Here is a 5,523-nt window from a genome sequence, read left to right on the forward strand (position 1 = left end):
AAAGATCTTCTAGTATTGACCTGTTTCATGAGAGAATCCTTTACCCAAATAATCTCCTTGTAATGTTATGAATTGCATAATATATTTCTTTTTGTATTGAAAACTTGTGTTTAAAAAAAACTATCAAGGGCTTCCCTGGTGGCGCAGTGGTTGAGAGTCCGCCTGCCGATGCAGGGGACACGGGTTCATGCCCCGGTCCGGGAAGGTCCCACATGCCTCGGAGCAGCTGGTCCTGTGAGCCATGGCCGCTGAGCCTGCGCGTCCGGAGCCTGTGCTCCGCAACAGGAGAGGCCACAACAGTGAGAGGCCCGCATACTGCAAAAAAAAAAAAAAAAAAAAAAAAGAAATATATAGCAGTCCTCCGGCTCCACGGAGGGCGGGGTGGCGCGGTGCCTGGTGCTCTGGCCAGTGGCTGGCACGTGGGGCACGCGGGAGCTCCATCTCGGGTCGGAAATGGGGGCCGAGTGCTCTAAAGAGGCTTGGATGGAGTTGTATGTTGCATCTGTGGAGGGCGGTCTTGGCTCACTTGTAAAGCTTTAGTGTCTTCTAAGTTGGAGGAGCTTATTTAATGAAAAGTGCCACAGGCCGAAAAAGCAAACATGAGGGTAGCAGGTGCTGCAAAGTTGGTGGTAGCTGTGGCAGTATTTTTGCTGGCATTCTATGTTATTTCTCAAGTATTTGAAATAAAAGTGGATGCAAGTTTAGGAAATCTATTTGCAAGGTCAGCATTGGACGCAGTTGCACGTTCTACAAAACCTCCCAGATAGAAATGCGGGATCTCAAAAACTTGCCCTGAGAAGCATTTTGCTTTTAAAATGGCAAGTGGAGCAGCCAATGTGGTGGGACCCAAAATCTGCCTGGAGGATAATGTTTTAATGAGTGGTGTTAAGAATAATGTTGGAAGAGGAATCAATGTTGCCTTGGTAAATGGAAAAACAGGAGATCTAATAGACACCAGATATTTTGACATGTGGGGAGGAAATGTGGCCCCATTTATTGAGTTTCTGAAGGCCATACAAGATGGAACAATAGTCTTAATGGGAACATATGATGATGGAGCAACCAAACTCAATGATGAGGCCCGGCAGGTCATTGCTGAATTGGGGAGTACATCTATTACTCATCTTGGTTTTAGAGACAACTGGGTCTTCTGTGGTGGATAAGGCATTAAGACAAAAAGCCCTTTTGAACAGCACATAAAGAACAATAAGGACACAAACAGATATGAAGGATGGCCCGAAGTTGTAGAAGTGGAAGGATGCATCCCCCAGAAGCCAGACCGATGTGGAGAAAAGTGAAGGGAGCACACTTTCACTTGCTAATGGGAAAGCCCTAACCGAAAACCTACATGTAAGTATTTTAAGAGCATGCAGCCATCTCGGTGTGTGCATGACCATTATCTCTTTTGATATCAGGATTAGTTATTGCTAATGTAAATAGACATCTTTGTAAATAGTCATCATAATGAGCAAATCACTGAACCATTTCTAAGCACATCTCCCTAATGGTACAGTGTTCAGTCTGCGATGATAATGGCATCTTTTAATTCTAAAAGCATTACCCAATAGATAACTGAACAGATTTGAAAAATATATTGATATATATAGTAGTCGCTGTGAAAATCTATCATGGAATAATGTGGATTTTAGGAAGGAGATTTTGTTTTATATATATATATATATATATATATATATATATATATATATTATATGGCTTTTTGATGATAGTATCTTTTAAATTAAAAAAATATTGGGAAGGGATATGGGAACAGATGTATATTTATGGCTGATTCACTTTGTTGTAAAGCAGAAACTGATACACCATTGTGAAGCAATTATACTCCAATAAAGTTGTAAAAAAAATAATAAATAAGTAAATAAATAAAAAGATATTGGGCTAAAAAATATATTTGTATGTGTGTACATGTATATATACATATACACACACATGAAATACACACACATTTTGTATATGCACACGCACAGACGCACAACGATTTACTGCTTTTGGGCATAGGAAGCATATTTCACTAAGTTCCATGTAGCATGAATTGCACAGAACACACCCTAGGAGTTGGTTTAGCCATCATCCATCTGAATGGTCATTTCCTTCTTTACACAGCTGGTTGGCAGTTTGGGCTCAACCTCCAACATCCAACAGGAGGCATTCTTGAAAGAGAAGTGTAGTGTCACTTCAAGAATCATGTTTTTTTTTTTCCTTAACTTTTCTTGTTGAAAGTGGTAGGACCAAATGTAGCCATGTCGGATGAGAGCCAGATGCTTCTGAATAGGCCCACTCCTTTCCTGGGTTTTGGAGGGTAGCCCAGCAGATAAGCAGAGCTCTGGAGCGCTAATACTGGGGTTACGGTCCAGGCTCCTCCACTTACCGGCAGTTTGACTTTGGACAAGCTACTTAACCCTTCTCTTGCCTCAGTTTCCTTTTCTGTGGATGGGTATCATAATAATACCTACCTCTTAGGGTTTTCTGCTACTGACCTAAGAATAAATAGACTGCCAGATATTTCTCCAGCAAAGATGGATTTATTTGGGATCAGCAGAGAACTGCATTTTGGGGTCTGCAACCATGGTAAGCCATGTGCAAGTTCCTTCATGGCAAAGGAAGGAGAACACTTTTATAGAGAGGAAAAGGAAGTTGGGAGAGCAATAATAAAGAGTCCATGGCTTTTCATTGGCTGAGTCCTTACCAGGAAAGAAGAGGAGTCTTTTTCTTCCTGTTGTGCTCTGCTATCATTGCAGGGCATGAAAGCTTCCCCTTCTGGTCTCCTGGCTCTATTTAATTGAAGTTTCTGTTTATTAATTTTTTAAACTGCAGTAATTAAATAGCTCAGTACTTGTAAAACGCTTAAAAGAATGCCTGTCGTATAGTAAATATCCAAAATTTATTATTATCATCATCATCTTCATCACTACTAGGTAATTATGATGCCTATAATCCTGAAAAAGTCTGCTATTAGTTCATCATCATCATAAATCATCTCTTAAGCTAAGGCTTTATGCTTTAGTTATAGATGCCAGTTCTTGGTGCTCTCCTGATTCTGCATTAATGTTATTAATTACCATAGTTTTACATATCACCCATATTTAAGTGACTTCCACATCTTTGCACAGTTCTGGACTCTAGGTCTGTGCTATACAGAGCTCTATTTACAGGTGTTTACCAGAATCTTTACTTTGATAAAGATTTGAGGTACCTATGGGTACCTCAAATAAAAATGCCCAAAATTGAACTTAGTTTCTCCCTCTGATCCTTATTTTCCCAGTTAAAAATGTTTAAAACTCTTCTTCTTCTTGCTTTCCTTATTTTGCTTATAATGTTGCCCTGGGTTGAACATCATCCCGCACAGATTCATGTCTACCAGAACCTCAGAATGTGAACTTATTTGGAAATAGGGTCTTTGCAGGTATAATTAAAACATCTACTGAAAGTTAAAAAGAGGTCATACTGGATTAGAGTGGCCCCTAAATCCAGTAATTGGTTTTATTATAAGAAGGCCATGTTGGGCTTCCCCGGTGGCGCAGTGGTTGAGAGTCCGCCTGCCGATGCAGGGGACGCGGGTTCGTGCCCCGGTCTGGGAAGATCCCACATGCCGCGGAGTGGCTGGGCCCGTGAGCCATGGCCGCTGAGCCTGCGCGTCCGGAGCCTGTGCTCCGCAACGGGAGAGGCCACAGCAGTGAGAGGCCTGCGTACCGCAAAAACAAACAAACAAACAAACAAACAAACAAAAAAAAGAAGGCCATGTGAAGCCAGACACACACACACGCACACACACACACGCACACACAGGGAACAAGATATAGGCAGAGATTGGGGTGATGTATCTACAAGCCAAAGAAATCAAAGGATAGCCATCAACCACCAGAAGCTAGGAGAGGAGCATGGGACAGTCTCCCTTAGAGCCTCCAGAAAGAACCAGCCCTGGCAACACCTGGATTTTGGACATCTGGCCTCCTGCACAGTGACAGAATAAATTTTGTTGCTTTAAGCCTCTCAGTTTGTGGTAATTTGTTATGGCAGCCCTAGGAAACTAATACAGACATCGTCGGCTGTAACTAAATTTAGAAGTCTTAGAACCATCCTTATCTGTATTAGTTTATAAGGTCACCGGTCATATTGAGTTAGGGGGCCTACCCTACTCCAGTATGACTGCATCTTAGCTAATTATATCTGCAATGACCTTATTTCCAAATAAGGTCACATTCTGAGATATCAGGGGGTTAGGACTTCAACATATCTTTTTCGAGGGGACACAGTTCAACCCATAACATGACCCCCTTCTTTTATCACCACTTCACATCAGTCACCTTCCAGGTACTGTATGTTCTACTGCAGCAGAACCTTTCAGATGTAGCCCTTGTTCACCCAGGCTCAGCTGCCCTGGTTATGGCACAGTCATCTCTCCCCAGGATTATTGCAGTAACCTCCAGAGTGATTTTCCTCCTTCATTTCATTCTTCATACATCCAATGAGTTATCTAATAAACTTCCAATCCGATTTCACTGAGACCCACCAGTGCCTTTCCCTAGCCACAGCATAAAATATAAACTACCACAGAAGCCCTCAAGTTCGGCCCCACCTTTTCCTTCCAGCTGCCTCTCTTGCCACTTTGTACCATGTACCCCAAACCCGCTGGGCTAGTCACCCTTTCTTGAAAATAGATTTTTAGGTCTCTAGGCCTTTGCTTATGCTGTTCACTATGCCTAGAACACCTTTCATCACTTTAACCCCCTGCTGAACTGCTCCTCATCCCATAAAGCCCAAGTGAGATATCACTGACTCAGGTTGCTTCCACAATTCCATCACATAGAATTATTGAGCCCTTTCCTGTGTTTCTGTGACATCTTGTGACTCTGGATACTAATTCGGCACTAGGAAAGATTTAACACCTCTTATATGCAACAATTAACCTTGACAGTAGAAATAAAAGCAGCCGTAGTTATGGACTCACCCCCCACCACCATTGATAGTAATATTAATTCACCATTGCAGCATAAGTAAAAAGTGTGTATGCGTATATGTGTATAGATGTATATATACAAGATTTTTGAAATCTCCTTGATGTTACTTATATAATTACATTTTGTTGCAACCCACCTTATCAAAATAATTCTTAAACCTCTTTAGAGTGAAGGTATTTATTTTTTCTGAAATTAACAAATATATACACATATATGTATCGTATATATATATATATATATATATATAAAGCATATGTGTATATGTATTTATACACACGTATTTAAAGTAGCTTATCCCTAAGAACATACCTTGAATGATCTAGTGCTCATTTCACTGTTAGATTGAAGAAACAGTAACCAAGCAGCCAGTATAATACGCTAGCAGTTTGGATTTTAAAAATTGAGTTCTTAATAAAGTATAGGAGGAGCTATCACTGCAATAATGCTGCATAACAACCCCCCCAAATTTCAGCAGTTCACAACAGCAGATGTTTATTTTTCTTGTCCATGGACCCGTAGATCTGCTGGGCTTGGCTCCAGCTGGGCT

At 41.2% G+C, this 5,523-nt stretch overlaps 1 pseudogene across 1 annotated transcript; it reads left to right on the plus strand.

Moving 5' to 3' along the window:
- The first annotated feature begins 562 nt into the window (after positions 1 to 562).
- On the plus strand, positions 563 to 1,588 carry LOC308608960 (protein FAM3C-like; annotated as a pseudogene). The gene has a single exon. The product of its transcript is annotated as a protein FAM3C-like (transcript).
- The last annotated feature ends 3,935 nt before the right edge of the window (positions 1,589 to 5,523 follow it).

Source organism: Mesoplodon bidens (genome assembly GCF_964165515.1).
Source record: "Mesoplodon bidens genome assembly, chromosome: X".
Lineage (NCBI taxonomy): Eukaryota > Metazoa > Chordata > Mammalia > Artiodactyla > Ziphiidae > Mesoplodon > Mesoplodon bidens.